The sequence below is a fragment of the Phalacrocorax carbo genome, chromosome 3, assembly GCF_963921805.1.
Source record: "Phalacrocorax carbo chromosome 3, bPhaCar2.1, whole genome shotgun sequence".
NCBI classification, from domain to species: Eukaryota; Metazoa; Chordata; class Aves; order Suliformes; family Phalacrocoracidae; genus Phalacrocorax; species Phalacrocorax carbo.
In genome coordinates, this window is record NC_087515.1 from 127,354,000 (window position 1) to 127,380,398 (window position 26,399).

The 26,399-nt window shown below is 48.1% G+C and overlaps 1 protein-coding gene across 5 annotated transcripts in view; it reads right to left on the minus strand.

Annotated features, from left to right (window-relative positions):
* EXTL3 (exostosin like glycosyltransferase 3) overlaps positions 1-26,399 on the minus strand; it is a 141,097-nt gene that overhangs the window by 51,966 nt on the left and 62,732 nt on the right. For 3 of the 5 annotated variants that reach the window (XM_064448301.1, XM_064448302.1, XM_064448303.1), the window contains exon 3: positions 10,272-10,366. The exons of 1 other annotated variant lie outside the window; for it this stretch is intronic. The gene's annotated coding sequence lies outside the window, so the exon portion shown is untranslated. Of the gene's footprint in view, positions 1-10,271; positions 10,367-18,691; positions 18,805-26,399 lie in introns of all 5 variants that reach the window. One more of the 5 variants, XM_064448304.1, reaches the window with a different exon arrangement.

The window sequence follows — 26,399 nt, forward strand, 5'->3', positions numbered from 1 at the left end:
GAGGTAGGAATAAAGAGGACAGCAACACAACTGGAAAGGCTGCGCTTACCCTGCCCAGCTGCTTACATGGCACCTTGCTGCTGGCAGCAGTCAAAGATTTGGGGATAACAGTGGATGAAAGTCCACGAGCCGGCAACGTGCGCTCGCAGCCCAGACACCCAACCGTGCCCCGGGCTGCATCCCCAGCAGCGCGGGCAGCCGGGCGAGGGAGGGGGCTCTGCCCCTCTGCCCCGCTCTGTGAGACCCCCCTGCAGCGCCGCCTCCAGCTCGGGGCTCCTCAGCACGGGACAGACACGGGGCTGTTGGAGCGGGGCCAGAGGGGGCACAGAAATGCTCCGAGGGCTGGAGCCCCCCTGCTGCGAGGCCGGGCTGGGAGAGCTGGGGTTGTGCAGCCGGGGAAGGGGAGGCTGCGGGGAGACCTTAGAGCAGCCTTCCAGTACCTGAAGGGGGCCTACAGGAAAGATGAGGATGGACCCTTTATCAGGGAGTGTAGTGATGGGATAAGGGGTAATGGTTTTAAACTGAAAGCCAGTAGGTTTAGATTAGATATTAGGAAGAAATTGTTCACGCTGAGGGTGGTAAAACCCTGGCCCAGGTTGCCCCGAGAGGTGGTCGATGCCCCATCCCTGGGAACACTCAAGGTCAGGCTGGACAGGGCTCTGAGCAACCTGCTCTGGTTGAAGATGTCCCTGCTCACTGCAGGCAGGTTGGACTGGATGGCCTCTAAAGGTCCCTTCCCACACAACCCATTCTATGATTCTATCTGCAGACAGCAGCTGACGCTGATTACCTTGACATCAGCAAGGTTTTGATGTAGTCTCCTATGACTGGACACACAGGGGGAAAAAAAATGACTGGAAGAGGAGCCCAGAGAGATGGTAGACCCTCCACCCCATCGATGGTCAAACCTCAACTGGACATAGACCTGAGAAACTTTATATAACCTTTGCAGTTAGCTTTACTCTTGAATTAGACACCTCCAGAGGTCCCTTCTAACCTGATTTGTTCTATGATTCAAAGAAATTCGAAAGAGAAGGTGGAAGTCTTTCCTGGAGATATCTGAGATAACGCTCTGATGTATAATAAAAGTAACTCTTCATAGCATTCTCACAGCACTCCCCTGGTGAAACTGGCTGCTCACAGCTTGTCTGGCTGTACTCTTCGTTGGCTGGATGGTCGGGCCCAAGGAGCTGTGGTGAATGGAGCTAAATCCAGTTGGTGGTTGGTCACAAGTGGTGTTCACCAGGACTCATTAGTGGGGCCAGTTCTGTTTAGTATCTTTATCAATGATCTGGATGAGGGGATCGAGTGTGCCCTCAGTAAGCTTGCAGATGACACCAGGTTGGGCTGATCTGCTCGAGGGACGGAAGGTTCTAAAGAGGGATCTGGACAGTCTGGATCGATGGGCTGAGATCAACTGGATGGGGTTTAACAAGGCCGAGTGCCGGGTCCTGCCCTTGGGTTGCATCAACCCCAGGCAACGCTCCCGGCCTGGGGCAGAGGGGCTGGGAAGTGCCCGGCGGAGCAGGCCCTGGGGGTGCTGGCTGACAGCCGGCTGGGCATGAGCCAGCAGTGCCCGGGTGGCCAAGGAGGCCACCAGCCCCCGGGCTTGTGTCAGCACTGGTGTGGCCAGCAGGAGCCGGGCAGGGATGGGGCCCCTGTGCTCGGCCCTGGGGAGGCCCCACCTCGAATGCTGGGCTCAGGTTTGGGCCCCTCGGGACAAGAAGGGCCTGGAGGGGCTGGAGCGTGTCCAGAGAAGGGCAGCGGGGCTGGGGCAGGGTCTGGAGCACAAGTGTGCTGGGGGGCGGCTGAGGGAGCTGGGGGGGTTTAGCCTGGAGAAGAGGGGGCTGAGGGGAGCCCTTCTCGCTCTCTGCAGCTGCCTGAGAGGGGCTGGAGCGGGGGGGAGGGGGGGGCAGTTGGTCTCTTCTCCCAAGTCACTAGTGATAGGATGAGAGGAAACGGCCTCAAGTTGCACCAGGGGAGGTTTAGACTGGATATTAGGAAAAATTTCTTCACCAAACAGGTTCTTAAGCACTGGAACAGGCTGCCCAGGGAAGTGGTTGAGTCACCTTCCCTGGAGGTATTTAAAAGACATGTAGACGTGGCGCTTAGGGATATGGTTTAGTGATGGACTTGGCTGTGTTGGGTTGATGGCTGGACTTGATGATCTTAAAGGTCTTTTCCAACCTAAATTATTTGATGATTTTATAAGTTCTTAACTGAGCTGATGACCTGGTGACAGGGGGGAGTCTCCCAGCACACTGTGCTTTCTTTTCTCCAATGTTTACATCTTGATAGAGGAATAAGTCTGTTCAAATAAGACACAGATAACACTTTCACATTAAAATTCAAGGTGCTTTACTGGCATCATAAGACTTAACACCTGTAGAAGGTGATAAGCATTCTTGAGAACAACACTGTGAGATTAAATGGGTTGGGCTGATGTTAAACGACATTTTAAGAGACATCCTTTTAAGGATTCCTCTGCCCCCAGGTCTCTGCTCAACCACCACATAATGATTTCCCCAAATCCTTCCATGTATCCAACATGCAGAAAGATACATGAGGCATGCACATCCCAGACTGGATCCTGTCTGGGTGCTTTAGCAGGATGAAAAAAGAATGGATTAGATGCTGCCTTTGAATTCTATGTGTCACCAGGTTTGGGATTTGTTTTTTAGAAATGTCTTCTGTTGTTACTGGAAAGCGTAACTACTGAGTTTCATCAAAATCGAAAGCTCCTCTCTGGTTCATTTTCCTTTCATTTTACTCTAACAGCCGCCTTGCCAAAATCCATAGAAGACAAAAATCTATATTTCCTAGTGTACACATTTTGAAAGGGTTTCAAGTACAGAGCAAAGTTTTCATCCTTAATATGGTCTTGTAGGGCACACAGCTATCTTCCTGACTTTGCTGGCTCTGATCCAGAAGGAAAAAACCCCAAACCACAAGTTGCTGGTTTTGCTGGCCAAGATTACCTGACTTAGTCAATATCAGCAACCTTCAAGGACATGGCATAACACACTAGAGTGGAAATCCTAAGTGCTTGATGCACTTCCCTTAAATCCTCTAAGTCTCTGCTTCTCCACTGTAACAGCCGCTTAAGTGCTGATAAACTCACATTTAGATTATTTTCATAAAACTGAAGGTCAGCAAACAATTTTTGTAATTAAGGCTGTCGCATAATTCTCAGCCTGACGCATAACTCAAGCCTACTCCACTGAACAAACCAGGAGGCAAGGGGTGTGCTGCCTATTTTGAGGTGCAATGTGCCCTGTGGGGTCACCAAGCCTTGATGACAGATTGTTCACAGCCACATCTTGTAGCAGCCTGTGTTTTGCAGCCTCTCCAAGCCCAGGCTATCCCATTGCAAGCACCTGCACCCCTCTACAAACTTTAGCCCTGTTTAGTGACAACTCCTCCTGCTTCACCAGCTCAGAAGTTGCCTCTTGCCCAGGGTGGCTTTGCAGATGAAGAGCGAGCACTCGCACTGACCAGTTCTCAACAACCCATCCCTCTATCTAAAATTCTCTTGATTCTCTTTGAAGTCAGTCTGAAGAAACACATTGATCTTTGCAAAGAAGGCTCTGATACAGGAAGGTCATTCTAATATCAACCAGTGGAGGGCAACCACACACATATGCAACAGCCAGCATCCTGCTGCCTGATTAAAAAAAAACCACCAAGCGTTTTCTTCCCCTTTCCAACCACCAGAAGAGTTTAAGTGTTCCACCTTTCCCATTCTACTTTATTTATGCCTACGCCTCTCCCTCTGACACGTAAACAGCATCCACCAAATATATTCACCTGAAATTAGGCAAAAGAGAACCTAAATTCCTCAGTTCCCCCACTCAGCAGCAGTTCTGCTCTTCTCCCCGTGCTCGGGAAGGACCTTCCAGGCCACACAAGCAAACCACAAGCAACACCTTCCCCCTTGCATTTCAGCACATAAACGCATGGACAAGATCCCTGGAAGAGTTTCATCACCTCTTTTTTTCAGATATGAGGCCTGAGCTGTAAGGGGTTACCCAACCTATGCAATCAGAGAACACAGCAGCTGTGACCTAGCAGGAACAGATCAGCACCCGGCAGGTCTTTAGCGAACAAAATTCTTACCCAGCTAAGCATTACATGCAGGACATAATGGAGAAGGCAGGTGAAGGCTGATGGATCCTACACCATGCAGATAAGCCACAGTGCTTCTAACTCACAGAAGTTAGAAGGCAGCAGCGCATCCTCTCTAGACGGCCTCTTCCGGAGACGAAAGGCTAAAGCAAGCTATTATTTTCAGAGGCTTGGCAAAACAGAAAGGCAAATCAAATAATGCTTTAGCGAGAGGTAATTCAATAGTTTCAGCTGAGCAATTGTTTGAACAGTCAGTGTTTTGGTACAAAGACAGGTCGAACATCAGTAATCCTGAAGTCCAGCCCAAGCAGATATTAAGCAAATAGAAGACAAAACACTCCTTTTCCTTCACCGCCGTGGCGAGCTCAGACCCCCTTCCAAGGCCCAACCAAGCAGGCGTGTTCGTGCCCCCGCCAAACCACAGCGCAAGCAGAGCAGTGCTGCTCGGCGTGCTGCCACGCTAACTTCATCAGCTGAGCCGACAACCCCCCAAGCTTGTCAAGACAAGTTGGCCGCTGTACGTGCTGCTGACCTAAGGAGACTACATCAGTCACAGTGGGTAATTTGGGCACTGGAAGCAAGGAAACTGCTCGTGAGCTGGCTAAAAATAGCAAGGGGGCTGCGGATATTTTCTCCCTCTCATGTACGCCTGCCCACTTTGCTGCACAAACCCTTTGGAGCCTGTATCAGCCTGCCCTGATGCTCTCATGATCCATAATAATCAGGAGATGGAGGGGAAAGGGTTTATCCAGGAGAGTCCAACAACCAGAACTTTTATACCCTAGGGGAGGATATCCTGCAAGAAACAACATTCCTCAGTACTTAGCTGGAAAACCCAGGGAAAGGCAGGTGTTTGAAGGAGAAGCACTGGGTGACTCAGCTCTTCATCTCCTTTCTCCCCATCAACATTTCAATAGCACAACGCACTGGTGTTACAGGGGTGAGACACAGGGACTCGCCTGGCACACGAAATGGCAAGTCAACAACCCAATCACCTCTGATTTTTAAGGATACTCATTTCTTCATCATCATTATGCTCTGTTATAAAAAGTCACTTTACGATCTCAGCTAGTCTGGGGTGCTGAGTTTCATCATCGCCTGGGAAAATGTTGTTGATAAACAATTATTAAGGAAAAAACATAAATGAGGAAAACAGAAATCAGTGCTTCTCCTTTGGCCTCCAAAGGATCTTCTGCACTCAAACCTGTTTTGGCCACAGAGGTTTTAGTTGGCACAGTTTGCCTGCGGGTTGTGCACAGCACCCAAAGCACCGTACCACAGCACTCCTTCGCTGCATCCCAGTAAAACACCATTGCTTTCCAGTCAGGGGTGGTTTTCAGTTTCAGCATCACAGAAAGAAGGGGAAAGAGGAGCTCTGTGGTTTTGGGACCGGCTGCCGTGGCTCCGAGGCTATGCCAGTACATCTACCTATTCTCTGGCCCCAAGTCCAGCTGGTGTAATCCAGCCACCTTCATGCTCAAACTTTCTCACCTTCCTGAACACACTGGCCACATCCAACCTGCCTTGCGGGTTCGGTTCCCGGTTGTGCCAACTTCTGGCCCACGGCCCACAGGGATCGTGTGGGTCAAATGTAGCTGGCCGAGGCCACTGCTGGCGGGTTACAGCCTGGGCAAGCAAGTCCCAGTGCCCAGGAGCACCCCCTTGCACCCCGGTGACCAGGCTCCTAACCCCGAGCTGTGCATCTTGGAGCAGAGCCTGGCCTTGACAGCCCACGGCTGGGAAAGGATTGGGAATCCTGATGTTACACTAGTTCACAGCATTTAATAACAAATAAATACCCATGAAACACATGGGAAGGGTTATTACTTCAGCATGTATAAAGGAGACATTGAAGTGACAGCGAACTTCACTTCCCACCTTTTGAGGGGATAATACAAACCAGCAGAGCGGAAAGAAATCCAAAACATCATTTATCAAGGCAGCAACAGAATTTTCTGTCAAAGGAGAGATTTCACAAGGATGCTTTTGGCACGGGTGGATTCGTGGCAAAACAATGAAGCAGTGCATTTTCTTTGCACAGAGTGCCGAAAAGCTTTCAGAAGCTTTATAAAATTGGAGCTGCTTATATTGAACAGCTAAAATGAAAAGGTGGGGAACACTTCCCCCGTGCCATTCTCTAGAAGCAGAGTTCATGATTGTTCTCAGCAGGAAACACACTACTCGTTGAGCACTCTCGGCACCTTCCCTCCCACTGAGCTGCAGGCACAGGGGAGGCTCAGCAATTTGCAGAATTGGGTCCTTGCTTTTGTTCCTCTCGCTTCTCTCCCTCCCCACGTACTCTCCATCCTCCCTGTGACACGCACAGATGGAAAGACTGACGATAACACACCGATTAGGTTATTTGAAGCCTTGCTACTAGCTACTCTAAATGCAGGCACATGAAGCAGCAGGATTCTGCTGGTGACATTTGGACCACAAATGAAGTCCCCAAGAGTAATAAACAATCAGGTAAAGAAATCTGGAAAGAAATTACCCAGCACACCTCGTCTTCTTGGCCCCCATGAGATCCATATAAAATGTGTTAATGCATCTGATTATGATCTAAATTATGTACAGAGGCTCCTGCCAAGCACTCTGTGAAGTTTCTTTATTGTTAAGTTGGAAGCTGTTTAAGAATGGTCCAGTCATCATGTTTCAAATTAGATTTGGGAAAAAACATTTTCCTACTTTATTGCTGGCTCAGAACACGGGACTGTGGGAGAAGGTCGATGTGTGGTTTTTCTCTGCTGAAGAAAGAGCAGGAGAAGTGGTGACAGAACAAAAGAAGAGTCAATTACCTGTCTTCGTATTGTAAACTGAGCTGTGTGGTTTTACTGTACACAGACACGCCAGAAAATGACTGCAGTTTCAGCTGCCTTCCTCGATCCTCCCCCAAAAGACAGGTATAAACACCAAGGTGTTCTCACACACATGTTCCACAGACTATAAAACCTTGAAAGAAAAGCTTTCTGAAAATGAAGAGTTTGGTAAGAATGGCTTGCAAAACATCACACGAGACTTTCCCCATGCCTGTAAGGGCTAGCTGAGCTTTCACTTGCTCTGCCAGCAAATCATTGTCTACCTTGGAGGCAGGTAAGAAAGCTGTTTTTCTCCCCAGTATGCCATACCAACATTGGAGCTTTGAAAAAAAAAATATAGATACACATCTCCCATGTATATATTCAATTCGTACAAGTTTGGGAGAGCACCCACAGTTTTGCACGGCAGCCCTGACAACCTCACTTGCAGTTAAACCTCCAGACCAACCCAACTGGTGTTTTATCTTCTGCTTGCGTCCAACCGAGCTTTACTGCACCGATCAGCACCTCCTTTCCACTGCATTGCTGGTTTCCCAAGTTAGAAGCAGAGCCAAGGTCACCTTGCTCAGAAGAGCTGGTTTTTTTTAAAAGAAAGGTCCCTATACCTTAAAGGTCTTCCATCTATCTCTGCCCTTCCAAATACACAGCTGTAGCAACAACTGCATGAATATGGACTAAGCAGGGCCCTATAGAAGGGAGCCAGCATAGAATAGCTCTTACATATTTATTTTGCTCTATACATACATACATTTTTATATATATATATATAAACGTGTATGTCAGACAGCTGTCTGCACCTCCTTCCTCTCAAGATGCACAGCTCATCTTTGGTATAGGGCTTAGTACTTCATATTCATCACTACAGTGTCCAGCATAACGGGCTTTTTAAGGTATCAACCACACCCAACCCCTCTGGTATGTCAAGACGGTCATTTGATAAGCACAACAACTGCTGGACAAATTTAATATCGCTCCACAGGATGACGTTAGGAGTTAAGCATTAGGAATCCACATCTAAAGGCAAGCCTTTCTTGCTTGGCATGTGAGCTAGAGCCCACGTTTGAGCGGCTTTGCTTCCACCTCCGAATGCCTTGAGTTGGTCAGCACGGAAAACGAGATGCAGAGCTTGAGGCAGATATTAAGCCTAAATGTTGAACTGTGATGTTCTTGGCCTATCTTTTAGCATTCGTTCCTGAAAACATCAACTAGGCAACAAGGCAATTATGCTAGTGACCAACACTCCTGCCTGCAGTGAAATTCTGCGCAGACATTAAGACCGAACCAGGAGTTGGCGATGCAAAACTCGGCCTGAACCAGACCTTGCTATCAGCAGATCTGCAGGAAATTAGGGATCAGAACTACCATTTCTAGCCACCACGGTAATGTAGCGGTTTAAACATCAAAAAATGCTTTAATGTAGGATCACAGGCTGGAGCCCAGCCAGCCAACAGCACTGCTTTAAAAGGAAGTATTTATGAAACACTTACTAAACAACATGCTAGGTGCTTGAAAATAAAGCCTTCGCTAAACAACCAGTTTTTAACCTGAAATTCTGCACATTGGCATTCTCTTCTGCTGCAGCTAAGACCGATTCCCTTACACAGCATGCTTATTTTCTCCCTTTCTCTCTCTCTAAGAAAAAAAAAAAATAAATTTCTCTTTCAATTTAACTTTGAGGCAAGATGGAAGACCACAGCCTGGCCTCAAAGACGTGAGATCTTTTGAACTCAAAGTCAGCAGGCTCTCACAGGAGCTGAGCTCGAGGGTTGCTCTGGAATAAATCAAAAAGGATTTACTCTTTCACTTGAACATGGCATAAAAAAACCCCACCTAGATGTACAGCTATGTGGCTGCGGGTGGGGAGACAGCTAAAGGTGTTTTTTTTAAAAAAAAAACAAACAACAAGGGGGCAACTTAAGAGAGTGCCATTACGTCTTGATCGCCATGATCCCATAAGCTAAACGCTATCCTGCGTGGTTGGATTTCCTAGAGGAAATCACCAGCACAGTTGCTAAGTCTGCTGGAAGCAGTTCAACCCAAGTATATACGGAGCAGATGCTCCAAACATGACACACAAGGACACAGCGCTCCTAGAGAAATCTTTTGACAGCAAGTCAATACAGGGGCTTGAACTGGTCATGTGTTATTAGAGATGCAGCTGTGGTTTTTTCACAGATTAGTAGAGTTCAAGGCCAAAAGAGACCTTGAGAGCACCTAGTCTGCTCTTGCTCTGTCACAGGCCATTACATTTCATCCAACTTTTCGTAAGAGCAGGAGTTAGATCTGGCAGCCAAATCCCAACCTGAATAACGGTGGCAGCTCCCAGTAACAATCCATGTGCTACTTCCATGCGAAAACTCAGGCTGCCAGAGTAGCTTTGCATAGGACGCAACTGCCTTTTGGTGCCCATGCGTCCCTCTGCCAGAAAACATTGCTTCCTGGCAGAGGCAGAAGTGACTCCGCGTCACTCCAAGTGACTCCGTGCTCCAGCCACTTTGCTTCACACTTGACACCCTTGCTCAAGCCCAAATTCATCATCAGTTTTGACAATACTCTGGGAGTTTGCCTGAAGGAGCTCAGCGCAGGGCACAAAAATCTCATCCTCTGGCTTCATTACAGGAGCGAGAGGAAAACTGGAGAAGGAGAAATGTGCTGCCGGCAGCAGTCTCTAGCCTCTGCAGTGAGATTGCCCACAGTTCCCAGTCAGCCACACACCCCCACAATAGCTGTGCATCAGCAGCCCCCAGACTAATCCGTACACGGGGAACCTACCTTGGTTACAGAGCATTTTGCGACAAGAATCTGCCCAACACATGATGCTAAAGAAGACACATTTTCAGATCATGCATGCAGTTTCGGAGCCCAAATCTAAGAACACTGAGCTGTGTGCAGGGATTCGGATCCCGAGGCACCCAGACACTGAGCCTGGTGAGCTCAGCCCATTAGTGACATTCAACACTGCTTTTAAAATGAGAAGTTAAACTGTTGAAATCAGAATATTGTGAAATGCCGCTTCTTTGCTTGTGGTTCTGCCAACTGAATTTGGCTAGAACTTACAGCAAATAGTAGATGGTTAAAAAAAGAGTTGATGGCCATAAAATACCAAGGGGCTTGATTAAGACTCCATGGGTGACACTGGACTGGTGCTGCCCAACTTTTACAAGCTCTGCTCATCTCACTGTTACTTTAACTTGACTACGGGGAGAAGGGAGCTTTGCTAGAAGAACACAGAGGCGTTTTGATAGACTGTTAAATTAGAGCAAGGGAAGAGCAATCTAATGCCAGGCGTGGAGCAGGGTGACCCTGCAGGCCTTGTTTGTGCTTTACCTTCTGCACCTTGGCTCAGACCTGTCCTGCATCACACATCGACTCCTTCACTACTTTTCTTCTTTCTCCCAGTGTTGATCTCAAGGGTTCTTTTCCTGTTTAATATAAAAACACAAACAAAACCACATATACTTGAGAAACGTATGACCCATCACCTACAGGCATCATGCAAGAGGCTGCCTATTAGCACACTGGCTAAAAACATTCCTTCCAGGCCGTCTCCAAACAGATGAGAGATCCATAAGCAATCCTTCTCCCATGGGCTTGACAATCTGGGCTCCTGGGAGTATCGGTGGCTGGAGGACTCTAGCTGAGGAGACAGGCACAGGATGAGGCCCAAGGCCAAGGATACCTCCCTGGGTGCTATGAAACCCAGAGCAATGAGGCACATCCCGCTCTCCTGCAGATTCTTCAGTACAGCAGAGGCTCACAAAGGGAGCCCAGGGCACCTGTAATAAAAAGCAAACTGGCCAAAATTTCCCAAGCAAAGTTTTGATGATCTGGACTCCTGGTCCTGAACCCCTTCCATTGCAGGAATCCCAGGAAAATGTACTCCGAGCCTCCCCTACCTGACTTTGATGCTTTGGTTTGCAAGGGCAGCACACACTTACGGGGACAGCCAGGTCCACAAGAAAGACGTGAGATATGCTCTTGGTTGTCAGATCTGCCACTGACCTGCTGAGTTACCTTCACTCCACCAAACCCTGGCCCGCTACTGAAGCTGGGGACGAGGATACTCGCCTTTGGTATAGCCAGTACAATCCACAGCGGTAAACAATCAGCATGCATTACAAACGCTGCTACCAATACCTCTCTCTGAACAAGGCAACCTGCAGAAGGGGTATCTCAAATCCTTTGGAGCTAAATGGGATGAGATGTGGGTCACCAGCTCTGCGCGCCATCAACTCAAAGCCAGCTTGCAGGCGCTCTTTGCTCCCTTCACAGAAAACACTACCACTACAACACCTGGCAACCGATCGCTCTCAAGTTACATGCATTTGTCCGTTTCCCACAAAAAAATAAAATAAAATAATCGACTACATTGTTCCATAAGCACCAGGGTCAAAGAGGACCACTGCAAGCCATCCAGTCTGACCTGTTGCATGACACACCACGAGCTCCACCCACCAGTTCCAGCCTCAAGCACAGTAACTCTCAGTGATTTTAAAATCCAGCTTTTTCCCTACCAAAAATCCTCTCTCAGACACGGTTCTGCTGCAAACAACTGCCTGATCTCATCTCAGCAGCTAAACATACAGAAAACTGACACAAAATACCTGTTGCTAACTGAGGTCCAAGGCTGCAGGACTGTTGTTCAGTGAGCGATGCCTTTGCTGTAGGTGGCATTTCCTTTTGTTTCAGAACAAAAAGCGCTGCACATCAGGGCCATCCACATCCCGCCTTCACCCTCCTACACAGCCTTTTGGACATTCACAGTTTTGGCGGAGTGTCCCAAGCCTCCCTCTTCCCACCCCTCCCCTTACTAATGTGTTCCATACTCGCAGCCTTTCACACAGTCCCGGCTCCGCTGCTGCTCCCGGCAGGGAGCTGGTGCTGGTCCTCAGGGGCTGGAGCTGGGGTTTGCTGACAAGACTGGCAGCTGCTTATAAAGGCTGCCTCCATCCTTCTGGCTTTAGCTGGCAAAATGTTTCCCAAGTGCCTGCGTCTCTGGGTTACACAGAAGGAAACATATCGTGAATGTAGCTCGCCTCTCTCTTGGCAGGCTGCAGGACGTGGCACGTTTCCATCCGCGCAAGGCTACAAGATGTTTGCAGAAACAAGAACTAACAGCCACGACCCCTCTACCCCTCGCTCTTCCCCGGACTGCAAAGCTTTTTGCAGAGTTCTCCAGAAATCACGAGTGAAGATGTTACTCAACAGTCACAGCTGAGGATTCAATTTCAACATGCCCTGCGAAATACACACTTCGACGCTCACCCACACTACGCGAAGCCAGCATCTGTACAGAACCCTCGCCGGCTCTCTGAGGTCTGGAAATGTTTTATCGCAAACTTCAAAGGCATATAGCTTACAAAATTAAAATCCACACTGATTATTTTGGTTTGGTTTTTTTTTTTTTTCAAAGATACAATTTATTCTGGGTCCCTGAAATTCCAGGCACTTGGGGCAAAGGACCCAAGGAATCAGAGCATCTGGAATTGGGATGCCCAAATTCGCACCAGCGAAACGAACAGCTCTTCTGAGAGCTTAGGTTTTTTAAAAGCATAATTCTAATGTAAGCTTTGAAAAACATTAGGGTCCTCATGGGATAAATGCTACCTTATGATAAAAGCAAAGCCCCTTCTCTAATAAACACTGCATAACTTATATAATGAAAAAATTACAGCATGTATTAATGACAGTGATTAGGATAGAATATTAACAGCAGTAACAGTACACTAGCATAGGCTCACCCGAAAAGAAAGGTAGTTTCTCTCTACTCCCCATCATAGAAGCGGTGGCAAGTAGCTGTTATGACTTCATTTTATTTTTCATTATTTTTTACAAGCTAGCTATGCTAAAAGGTTGCACCAGTAATTTAAACTGCAGTTGTCAGCAGAAGTGAAGGATATTGTGGGATACATTTTATTCTAGCTCTTTTATTGCTTGGCTCCTTGGAGTGATTCAAGCAGCTTAAGGATTTTAGAGGTACTGTCATAACAATATCTGGCCCTTAGCAAGCTGCCATTTAACAACAACAACAACAACAACAAAAGAGACCAAAACCGCCAGCCTTTACAGAACTGGCTGGACCAGCAGAAGCTGTTCAAGAGTCAACAGCTGCTGATTGCTACCAAATTGTTCCCTCGTGGAGATGTGCACTTTCTGTGATGTTATTCTCACTTGACAGAAGGGGAGGTGGCTCCGTCATACCCAGCAAATGCTGATTTTTGCAGCTCTGCCAAAACACACACACATACACACACATCGTCGTGACTCTCCCTTCCATCGGTGGGAGCCGGCAGCGCTCTGGCACACATCTGCTGCAGCATGGCGACGCAGGCAACACGCTGCTTCACGTCCCTCGGGCTAAAATCAAGCATGGTGGCGTGCGATGGGCTCCCAGTGGGATGGAGTGCAGCCGCGCTTGTGAAAGGACGGACTGATGGCACACACTGTAATTAAGCATTGAAGGAAACCTTGTGCTCATTTGCTTCTAAACAAGCCTCTCATTTAACCTCATCTCGACGTACAAAAATTAGCTCCTCTGTAGGGCGTGCTGTGACTGAAACGCGGCTCACCGTGACGCTGCTGGCACGCGTGAGGGACCCAGCAGAAGCAGGCTGGGGTAGTTGCCTCCTCCCAGCTGGGTCCCAGGAGATGGAGAGGAGACACCAAATATCCCCAGGGTATTTGTTTCGCTGTGCCCAGTGCTGCCCCATCAATCAAAGGCAGGTAACTCCACTTCCCTGCTGTGCCAGCCCCTGAAGGGGATAAGCAGAGGACTGGAGCACAATGCGGCTGGCACAAACCCAACGCAGGAAAGCCTCAAACAGCGCTGGCTGAAGGAGGAATGTTTTGAAGATTCCCAAGACAGCAGGCATCTGCTTTTAGTCCAAGAGCCACCCCAGGGTTCTGCTGGACTCTTCTCTACAGATGATCAAAAAGTGATTTAATTTGCATCAGCTGTTCCTTGAACTTGTAGTCATGGACCAGCCCAACTGCTTTGCCCCACCAGTCTGAGCTGGTAGGAGGTGCTGGTCTTCATCCTCACCCAGCTGCCCTGAGCACATGGGGCTGGAGGGCAGAGAACATCCCACTGCCGAGACGTCTGCTGGCCGCTTGCCTAGCAGAGGACTTGCTTCCAGATCTGATTATGAAAACTAACATGGAAAAAGGGAAGGGAATGTTAGTTTGTGGGAGAGCAGAATGAATGGGGGCATTCTCGGTCAAAGCAGTGAATTACTTTGGGCACCAGACAAATCGTATGACTGAATTCAAGTCCTGCTTCCCCACAGCTCTGTGGGATGCTGAGCTTTCCCGAGGTCCCGAAGTGCTACCTGCAACACAGCAAGCCATGAAATGCATGTGGACTGCCTTGCCACACCTCTCAGGGTGCTTGCAGCAAGGCCAGGAGCTCCCAAGGCTGACAAACCTCCACTGGAAGGGCACACGGGGCTGTGCTCTCATCTGCATCACGGATCCTGATTCAGCAGGAGGTAAACCCCAGCTGAACCCGGGTCACACTGTGCTCGGGGCAGAGGCAGCCTCGTTGCCTGCAGATCTCGGTTACACCACCGAGTTGTGGCAAGAGCCCAACCTACAACGCCTAAGGCAGCGTTACTTGGTGGCTCAAAAGTGCCTCTATTACAAAGGTGAGGTTTCTGCAGGAACCAATGCTCTAAAGATAATTTGTCTGACCTGCAGAGAGAGAAGCCTTAAAACGGCATTAACAACCCCAAGTAATTTCTGTACCAACAGCCTCAGCGGCTCCACCTCCATCACCTCAGATGAAACTGCCAAACACCACGATCCCCAGCTGAGATGATGGAATCACAGAACGGTTTGGGTGGGAAGGGACCTTTAGAGGCCACCCAGCCCAACCCCCTGCCGTGAGCAGGGACATCTTCAACCAGAGCAGGTTGCTCAGAGCCCCGTCCAGCCTGGCCTTGGGTTTTCCCAGGGATGGGGCATCGACCACCTCTCGGGGCAGCCTGGGCCAGTGTCGCACCACAATCATCATAAAAACATGTCCAATATAAACTGAAAGCCAGTAGGTTTAAAACCATTGCCCTTTGTCCCATCAATATAGGCCTATTTTAAAAAGTCATTCTCCTTCTGATAAGCCCTCTTTATATTTTGAAAGGCTGCAATAAGATCTCCCCGCAGCCTCCCCTTCTCCAGCTGCACAACCCCGGCTCTCCCAGCCGAGGGGCTTGTTGAACCTCACGAGGCTCACATGGGCCCATGCATCAGGCCTGTCACGGACCCTCTGGATGGCATTCCTTCCCTCCTGTCTATCAGATGCCAGATGATGCTACATGGTGAGTATTGGAGAATGGGTCATTCTCAACTGCCCACTTGCTGTGGATCCCTCCATGTTCCCCTCAGCGCACGTGGACTCCGTGCTAGGAGCGCTCCATGTGTGCCAGAGCAAGAGCTAAAGACGCCCATGTGCCAGGCAAGCATGCCTCAAAGGTTGCGAAAACAAGCAAAATTTACTTAGCAAAGAACGATCTTTTAAGCAGAGGCATGGCTCTTGCAGCAGGACTTGGGGATTTTTAGATTTGGGAGCTTTTTTTCATTTTGTTTTAATGTATTAAAGTTTTTCAGGTCACCTTTGATGCAGAGAGTCATCTAAAAGGAAAGGGCTGTCAGATGGTCTCTCAGCAAGGGAGTATCTGTTCCCTGGGCATGGGCTTAGAGCCTTGTGAACTCCCTACGCCATCTGCATATTACACGTTTGTAGTCCAAGCCCTATGGACACTTCTTTGATGTGTTACAGTTTGGTGAGCCGGAGCTCCCAAAGGTCTCTCGAGATCACAGGAATCTGCGTGGCATGACGTATTTTAGCAGATAAGGACCACTCCATCCTTTGAAACAGAAATTTGTTGTTGCTGTCTTTTTAAAAGACCATTTCAATTGCATTTTTTTCATGTCACCCCCCTCTTTCATCCTCAGTTATTTCGCTAAGGAAACAGGGCTGCATTTGGCACAGACGGAGCACAACGGCGCACACGCTGCAGAGACAACGTTTACCGACATCTGCCGCTCACCCCACCGTCAACCTTTAACTGCGCGCCTCACCGCTACCGTCCGCAGGAGAAAAGCAAGCGACAGATGTCTGCTGCAGAGAGCCTCAACGCACGTGCGTGCATGTAAGAACTGCTTTGAAAGGTAAAAAGGAGACTTTGCCCTACGCAACCACACCAAGCCACCAGGTGCTGGAGATGGGGGAACTCCAGCATGGAGACTGCTGGCGTACAGAAGGTAGGGATTAAACCTGTCCCTATGTCTCAGCAAAGACCTGTGCCATTACAACAAGAGAAATGTTCGCCATGTCCAACATCTTTGGGATGCAGGATTGGAGGAAGGCAGCAAGAACATGGGCTGAAGGCAGAGTGGGGCATGGCTGGTGCAGGAGAGCAGCAACGGAGAGATGCCCAGGAAGGTTCCTCTGCTCCCTGGAGAAGCCAGCCCTGCTCCTAGACACATGGTCTCCTCCTGCCCTCTCCAGCTCGCTGCTCCAACATAAACAAACAAGACCTACATCTTCCTGGAAATTAAAAACAGCATCTTGGATAAGTACACAGATGAGTTCTCCTTCTCCCCAGCAGGAAACGGGGATGGAGGATTTGCAGCCCCAGATGGCCTGAGGCAATCCACGTTAGTGGGGGCTGGGGAAGGCCAAGAGTGAAACGCATGGCACTAAATGGCATCTTGGGATATTTTACTAAGTTCTCTTTTCTGACCTCTCTTCACTCTCCAGCTAAATTTGTCCATTTTCTTTTGCTCATCCTTGCAGTGTCCGCTAAAAAGCTTTTTTCTTTAACCCTCGGTCACAAAAACATCACAAACTGCTTTCATCTCACCCTTTCCTGACAATTATATCCACTTGTTTCCCTATTTTCTCTTCTTTCAAAGCTCTCATTCATGTTGCTTTTTTATTTCACTCATCTGTCTGTACCATCATTATTTTTCACGTTGTCAGGCACGCTATTGCGTACCTAAAATTTGTTTTCAATATGGTTATTTAAGCTCATTCTCCTGCACTGAGGTATACTGCAACCCAATACAGAAGTATGCCCGTGGAAATCATTCCTGGCAGGCAACGCTCTAACCCAAGCTGAGCAGAAGGCCAAAGTGATCAAGACATTGCGCAGCATGGGCTTGGATCTGCAGCCCCGGTGGGCCATCCATCCACGGCGAAGGCACGGGAGGCTGCAACCTGCTCCGCTGTGCGCACACGTGCTGGCATCTCCCCGAGGATCTCTCCACCAAAGCTGCTGAGCTGACCATGGTCGGGATGGAGACGTTACGCAAGATCAGGCAGAAGGCATTGCTGGCACGCCCATACCTGCGCTACCAAGGGCCATTAAGGAGGTGCCAAAGTCCAGCAGAAGTTTGAACAACGCAAACCATTAAATAGAGCTCTTTCTGCTCTTGTATATCAAAGTTTCCCAGGCTAATGCAGGCAACATGTCACATAAAACTGGCAACAAAACCATCTGGGTGCATTAAGTGCACTTGCTCTATACCATTTGCTGTCTGAATTGTTTATGCCTCGTTTGAGCGCAGAGGCTACCCAGCATATTAATAATACTGTGGAAAAGAACATGTAAAAAGAGCTAGGAACGAAGGACTGTTTGGGGAACCTGTTATGCCAGAGTTACAGTGCAGATTGCACTGGGATAAGGCAGGAGGGGTCTATGGGGGGGAAAAAAACCACAGAAGAACACCCCAGAGAGCCCCTATCTAGCTTCCACTTTAGCAAACAAAATCATACAAACAGTGAAATTAAAACCTGTCATTGTAGAGCAGAGAGAAAGTCAAAGATTTTATGATTCCACTGCAAGAAAGGCGTTTTTAAAGGCTTGCAAAGAATAGCGATAAAAGGTTAGTTTCTTCTGCAAACCCAAACAAAAACAACTGATTTCCCAGAAACAAACTGGGAAATTATTTCCCCCCTGCCAAGAGTCAAGTCGAACCCTGCCAGCAAAGGATTAGTTTCTACTGCCTTCTCCTTACCCTTTACCTTCAAAGGCTGCCAGTCTGGGTTCAGACTCACAATCAAAAGTCAAACAGGTTAGAGATGCCCAAAAAGCTGCTGCCTGCCTGCTGAGTCACCGGAAGGGAAATGGATTTAAGCTAATAATTTACTTTACAGCTGACTAGAAGCTTGCCAACACACAGGCAGGGTGCAGCTCACGTTGGAGACACTCAGCTGAAAGGTCTGCGTGTCCTCAACCACCTACTCCAGTAGCCACAATTTCCCTTTCACATCCTCTTGCAGGAGACACAATTCTGGACCAGGTGCCTTTAGATGACCAAGTGACTATCTAAATCCCAAACCAACCAAGATCCCCTTGAAAAATCTCTACATTCCCTTGGAAAGCTCAAGTCTGCCAGTCAAGTCATCATATGATGATGTATAGGGAGGGCTTTCCATAGAGAGTGCAGGGTGTAAGAAAAGGAGGAATGCACAAGGCTGCTCAGTGCAGGAATGAGGGTGGATAAGGAAAACAGGACATCTACTCTGATGCTGTTACCCCTACAACCTATGAACAAGGAGTAACAAGCCAAGGGAGAGCATCAGGACTTACTTTTGAAGAGAAAAAAAAATTAAAAAAGGATTTTTTTCCTTAGCTAACTCATAAAAAGGTTTCATAAAGAAGCCACTTTGCACGTGCTGCTCAGGCTCAGGAAATAACCTAGACCTCCAAATGAAGGCCCTCTGTGGCTGGCTCGTCCCTCCTTACCTGAAGTCACAGCCCACTGTTGGGGATATTACAAATCCTTCCTCACATTAGACCAGTTGGGTGGCACGACGAATTAGCAGGCAAGTGGAGGGATGCTCAGCGGGGACAAACTGCTGCTTCAAAGAAGAACAAGAGGCACATCAGCATCTGTCTCAGCGCAGAGGTCCTCCCCTCTTCCACTGGCACTTAAAGCACATAGAAGTAGCAACACTTCCCTTTTAGAAAATTAGTCCTAAGCTTCCAGTCCACTGTGGAAATTCATTCGAAAGAAAGTGGTCCAAGCCACAACTTCCAGCATTTTACTGTGCAAAACCACCCTCTGTTTCACTATAGCATTTTGCTTTCACAGCAAAAATGATGCCATGGGATTTAGCCTTCAAGAAAGGGAATGGAAACTCCCTTTCCTCAATGCCACCGTCACTGTGCAGAACTGCGCTGGCACGAGGCATTCAGAAACCACCTCCTGGCATGGTCTCAATTTTGCAACAGACACTGGACTGATACATACCATAGCTCAGTTTGCAACCACACCGTGGACCTTCTGCACGAGCAGAACAGCCTCACACCCTCTGTATCTCAGCATTCCCACACATAAAGCAGAAGTAACTGGTTAGGTGTCCCCCAGCGAGCCCAGCTATCTGCTTTTAGTTAAAGTACAACTTCCAAAGACACATCAAGGCTTGATCTGAAGAGACGGTGAATCCATCCCTTCCTGGTAATTTGCTCCGATGGTTAATTGCAGCCTGTGCCTACCTTCTAACGTCACCTTCCAAAGAGCTGGTACGGCTCACAGCCCTCTCCGACAGACTCTGCAGTATCCAGCACCTTCTCCCCACACAAGGGAGTCGTGTTTCCATTTCTCTCTTGACCCAGCAAACACAGTGGGAGATTTTTTAAAAAGTTGAAGTCTAGCTATTTTCTCTCCACTCCTAATACCGCCCTGCTGCTCCTTCTGCATGTCCTCTAGCTCCTCCCACGTCTATTTTAAAATACGGATATCAGAGCTAAATAGCTGTTTCATAAATGCAGTTTTTGGAAGTAAAAACATCCTTTGTTCCTATTGCACAGCTCACATGTCCATAGAAGGCATGAAACACTTCTTACTGCACTATCACTCTGGGAATTCAAGTAGACTCGGCTGCTCAGTACAACCACAAGCACCTTCTCACAGCGACCGTTTGCCCAGGGCAGAGCCCTCTGCCTCGGGTATGGCCCGCGCTGCTTCCTCCTCCACCTGCAACTTGGTCATGGGTCATTTCACACATGATTTGTGGCACTGCAGTTTACAAGTCATGTGGATTACTCCAAGTCATTTATCATATTCTCATAACAACTTATTACTCCGTCAGTTCTGTGAAGTACACAGATTTTCTCGGCAGCGACTATACTTGATGGCGATCACAAGAACAGCGAGGATGCAGCTATTCCTAAGAACTCCCAGGATCACATTTACAGCACTACAGCTTTATCACAGCCTTTACACGTCTTATTTCCTACACTGATGAAAAAGAGCAAAGACATGGGCTTACACTGACTTCGTGACAGCTTTGACACTGTCTAGTCACACAAAACTGGATTCGTTCAGAGCAGTGTTTTACCACGAGCTCACAGAGAACCCACTCCTACATATAAGCACAAGATATTACACTCAATTTCTTTACACAACAGACAAGAGAAAATTGATTAAGCAGGAAAAGTCATCCTTAAAAAAATAAATATGCTTATCTACTCTAATTTTGATTATCAAAGCGAAATAACTTGAAAAACTAGTAAATTTAAGTATTTGCCCAGGAGTAAAGACAAATACGTCCTTCAATGACTCTTGCACTCCTCTCCTCCCAGCCAGTACTTCTGCAGGGCTTTGTCCCCACAGAAATGATGCTTGATTCTGCAACTACAGAGCAGCCATGGGGCTTCCTGCAAAACTCCAGGCTATTTTGAAGAAGAAAGAATGATGTATCAACGTAACTTGTAGAGCCTGATCCAAGATGTCCCTTGCGGGGGTTTCTGCTCCATTGGGCCTCCATTTCTACAGGGTCACAGCGATTTGCCTGTCTGCTTCCTGCAGGCACGAATTGCCAGCAGGGTAGAGGTGGGTGCTGGAGCATCTGTAACCCACGCTCTGTATCTCACTGATGCTCTGCCCAGTACTTCAGGGTGTGAAACACTGCCCTTAGCCCACTTCCAGCCTAGATTCTTACAGAAGTAAGATTTCTACAACTGTGCTTCCTTAAACCACTTCTAAAATCTCCTGAAGCATTTTCAAACAGAATTCTACAGGCCTTGGGCAGAGGGGCTGGGAATTGCCTGACGGAGAAGGCCCTGGGGGTGCTGGCTGACAGCCGGCTGGGCATGAGCCAGCAGTGCCCGGGTGGCCAAGGAGGCCACCAGCCCCCGGGCTTGTGTCAGCCCTGGTGTGGCCAGCAGGGGCCGGGCAGGGATGGGGCCCCTGTGCTGGGCCCTGGGGAGGCCCCACCTCGAATGCTGGGCTCAGGTTTGGGCCCCTCGGGACAAGAAGGGCCTTGAGGGGCTGGAGCGTGTCCAGAGAAGGGCAGCGGGGCTGGGGCAGGGTCTGGAGCACAAGTGTGCTGGGGGGCGGCTGAGGGGGCTGGGGGGGTTTAGCCTGGAGAAGAGGGGGCTGAGGGGAGCCCTTCTCGCTCTCTGCAGCTGCCTGAGAGGGGCTGGAGTGAGGGGGGGGCTGGTCTCTGCTCCCAAGTCACCAGGGACAGGACGAGAGGAACCGGCCCCAGGCTGCGTCAGGGCAGGTTTGGGTTGGATGTGAGGGAAAATGCCTTCCCTGCCAGAGGGGTCAGGCCCTGGCACAGGCTGCCCAGAGAGGTGGGGGAGTCACCGTCCCTGGGGGGGTTCAAACACCGTGCAGCCGTGGCACTTGGGGCCATGGTTTAGGAGGCCTGGGGGTGTTGAGTTGGTGGTTGGGCTTGGTGATCCTGGAGGTCTTTTCCAACCTTAATAATTCTGTGATTCTATGATTCTAAATCTGGCCCAGGATGAAGCTCTTCAGACATTAAGACTGTCCTTCCATAGGTTGCCCTTCCATAAGGACATGAGCCTCAAAGGCAGGGAGGAACTAGGACCAGCAGCTTCTGCTAACATGAGGATGCCTCACACCTCAGTATATCTATATGTAGATATATTTTACCATCTCCACCAACATACAGCTATACAGAGGTACGTATATATTATATATTATATATTATATATTATATATTATATATTATATATTATATATTATATATTATATATTATATATTATATATTATATATTATATATTATATATTATATATTATATATTATATATTATATATAGAGGTACATATGTTATATGAATATACAGGCAAACACACAGAAGACAGATCCCACTGAAAACCACTGACCCTGCAAAACTAGATCCAGGGTCTCCAAAGACATACACTGCTCTGAAAATATTTCTGAAGAGACTGTTTCCAGCAGCTCCCCCAAAATCACACACTCTCAGGCAACAGCAAGGAGAGGATCCAACCTGAGGGCGGTATTCAGCAATGCTGAAGTAACACAGCTTTCCTCCCTCCTCCAGTTCCCTGCCCCTATTCCCTGACACATTTCCAAATTGGCCCAACTTTGGCAGATTTTTATAGGAACTGCAAGAGAGACATCTGCCAAACATCAAATCATTGCTCTTAAGTGTAGGGGCACAGTGACTTTAAGCGGTCGCTGTGCCTTTATTATTATTTTTTTAAATTGTAACAAAGTGTGTATTTTCTCACTCTTCCCAAAAAGCACATCTCCTAGCAGACAATTAGCTGGAAAGTTCTAGCTGAAATGAAGTGAAAAAAATATGAGCAACTACAACAAGGATTTTCAAGCACAGAATGTCTGGCAAACTTTTAATGATGGGTGTTAGCATCCGCCCCAGCTGCACTGAAAAGCGAAAATCTGGTCGAACTGCAGATCAGGTTTTCATACCACCAAAGTTCAGGTGCCCGAGTTAGCTAACTGGTCTCGCTAGGATCTCACTAAAGTAGGAGAAGAAGAAAGAGAGAAGCAGATACGTTCCTCCCAAGGGCAGTTCAGGACACCTTTGGCAGGCGCTTGCTCAGAAATTCCCGCTGCTCTCTTGGCCACTCACCTGGATTAGCAATGTGTGCAGGGGCTGCAAGCCCGGAGCCCTCACCTCCCTTCAGAGCCTAAAATCAACCTCCAGCTTCAAACAGCACTTGTTTGAAGTGATAAAAGCACAATCAGGCGTGATAAAAGCACAACTCCTCTATCACTGTAACTTAACTCTGTTCAAAATGTAATAATCACACCTTAAGTTACATGTACTCCAAGTATTTTGTAAGATCGGTGACGGGGAAATCAGCTAGCAAGGAGAAGCTTAGGAATGCCGCCGTTCAGCTCTCCCAGATAAAAGCCTGCATTGCTACCCTCTGAGGGCTCTTTATCCGCCTCTGTGCCGTTTTGCTTTGCTGCATTACCCAGTTTAGGCTGTGTGCTCCTTTGGAAAAAGGCCGTAAAAGTTCGTCACACACCAACGCTGCTTCACAAGCAAACCCATTGATTTTAGCCATCAAGGCACCAGTTTTAAATGTGTGTCCTAACAAAGTGCATTTCAAGCAAAATTCTCTTTAAATGTCCTTCTGTTCATGCACGGGCCACCAGCAGGACTTCTGCGCCAGCAGAAGATGAGTGCGTGTTGTAATGCACAACTAACATTTCCATAATCACAATTTCACGATACTCAAAAGCAATTTGGCGGTGGTTTGTTGTTTGGTTTTTTGGGTGGTTTTGTTTGTTTGGGTTTTTTTTAAAGTCTCCGACAATCCCTGAAGCAAGTGCTGCTTGGGATGAAGGAGAAGGTGGGCAGCTGCAACCCTCGCAGGTCAGACACTGTCAGACACCTTGCTGCTTTGCATGATCCCTCACCCAACTCTGCTTCTCCATACCAAAGCTGCAAAAAATTCCATACCACAAAAGTCAGATGGCATCATAACTGAGGCCACCAAGAATAATGAGGAATCAGAAGTGAATGAGATCTTTGCAGGATGTCGATATAATCTGACACTGCTGGTCTTTTTGGCTCATTACTGTTGGCAGCACAGGCTCCCCATGAGGTCCCATGAAGAACAAATGACTTAATCAAGGAACCTCCCTGGGGGTGAGGGAGATGCACAGGCTCTGTCAGGCTCATGAATAAGAGCATCAAATCATAGCCTGGGAAATCAGTGTCACCCCATGGAAAATTGACAGTGTCAGCTGGTAAATTCTTAAGCTGTTAAGTGGTGCCTTACTCCTGCCCCCGTACTACCAACTCAACTGCGCTGAGCAGAGCTGGAGATGCAATGAATGCTAAAAAGCCAAAATCGGGCAGCACAAGCTGGTTTCCAGAAGTACGCGGAAAACCGATCACTGCGTTCAGACAGTGCCACGCTGCTGCCGAGTAGGTGAGCTCCCGGTTCAGCCTATTCCACCTTGCAGCTCCCAATGTGATGACAACGAAGAGGCAGGAGTAGATAGATGATCGGGTTGAAGCACTGCTAGCCTACGGCCAACACTCGATACTTGTCAACTACCCTTCCACAGCAAGGCAGGAGTATGCACGCACATGTACAGGCACACTTGATTTTCAACATTTTAAGTACATCTCATTTTCAAGCAAAACTGGACAGCAACTTTACGGTCACTAAGCTACTTGTGCATAGCAAATGCTGCACAAACCTGCAGTGCTGCAAATTCTTTACTGTTAACACATTCTCCGTATTAATCTTCCCCAAATGATCCATACTGGAAATTTATGTATGACCCTGTATTAACACCCCCAGTAACTATCTCTCTGAACATGTCATGGAGCTTAAATACATGAAAGCAGAGTGCCTTAAGAGGCTGATGAGAATAATTTTCTAGTACATTGGAAAGGACAAACAGTTTTTATGACTGTGTGTTTTATAGTCTGTTTTTTCAAATTAAAACTAAAACAGTTCCCAGATGGAAGCTGTATCATTCCAGCTTCAACCTAAAGAATACTTTTTTTTAATAAAAAAAATAAAAAACAGGCAAAAATTCAGAAAATTTGACTCCATGGAAAGGCTGACAGCGCCTTGTGTTGCTCAGAGAGGACTCAGAGGCACGGTGAAAACAGCCTGGAGAATTTTTTTTTTATCAAAGATTCAAATAACAAGGAAATAGTTTCAAATCAGTGGCAGCAAAGTTTGTCCTTAATTCTACAATGTGTGCATCAGACTGTGGAAAATTTCTTTACAAAGCTCCAGGCATCCACACAGGCAGCTGGAGTGGGAAAAGGATTCCCTTGCCCATGGTGTGCTTATCCACTGCCTGTAAGTAGCTTTCCTTCTGCAAATCAATATTTTTTCTTTTTTTAAAGTGTCTCATATAGCTATACCACAGCAGTAGCGCTCTTTCCAACTCTCAGCCCCTTAACAAGAAGCAACCTCTAAAGCTTGAATTTAGCTTTTAATTTGCATCATCAACGTCTAACACAGACAATAGCCCGGCTCATCCCTTATTCTGAAGCTGGAGAGGCAACGAAGAGCTGTGCATTTTTGCCAAGCAAACTAATACCTGCAAATGCAGAACAGGAGAAGACACAGGAGATGAAAGGAGGATCCTTGAATTCATAGAAGGTAGAAATGCAGCCAGCACCTGGCTTTATTTGCACCTTCCAGGTATTGCAGAGATATCACATATTCATAATTTGGTAAGGAAAGACGTGGAAATGGCTTCATCTACAGGACCACAGGGATGGAAAGAGAAGGTCACTTGGCAATTTCCAGCGCTGGAGGTCCCTGATTGCCACAGGATAGTAGGGAAATGATAGTCCCAGAATCCCAGACTGGTGGGGGTTGGAAGGGACCTCTGGAGATCATCCCGTCCCACCCCCTGCTTGAGCAGGCACCCCCAGAGCAGGGGCACAGGGCCGCGTCCAGGCGGGGGGTGAATGTCCCCAGGGAAGGGACCCCACAGCCTCTCTGGGCAGCCTGTGCCCCTGCTCTGGCACCCGCACAGGGAAGGTTTTTCTCATGTTTAGGTAGATAAATGCTGGCTCCTCCACTCCTCAGTAAGCATTCACTACTGTGTCCATGCAGGATGCTGCTCTAAATGGGCATTTGGCCCAACCAAGTAGTACAGATCTTTTCATTCAAATGAAGCTCTGAACAGCCTGCTGCATACTTAAGTCTTCAAATAAATCAGGCTTCAAGGAGCAAAATCATTACCATGGTAGCTACAATGCCCAGAGGGAACAACTATTGTGCCCTACATGCAGCCCAAGGTTTGGTCTTACTCTGGCCCAGGAAAGGCTACGCCACACCTCTCCTGAAACCTCCTGGGTGTCCTGACCGACTCCTGGACAAGAAGCCGTGCCCATCCATCGATCCCAAGAGCAGTCCTGCACTCCTCGGCATGTTGCTCTTTAGGCCCCTGCCAGAGCGAGTTCCGTAGGGATTACCAGGGAATGGAGCAGAAATCAATATATGTGCTTCAAAAGAAATGCCTGGGAAGAACTGAAAGCAGATCCTCACTTCCTCCCCTTTACTCAGGCACCCCTGCACACCCCTCTATCCCCTTCCCATGCACCTCCTACCTGCTAATGTTGTCCTCACACCAATTCCTGGCTCCTACCCCACCCCTCTAGCTTCCGTCATCCATCACCCAGCACCCCTTCTTCCTTTCCAGTGTCCTCTCGCCGGCACT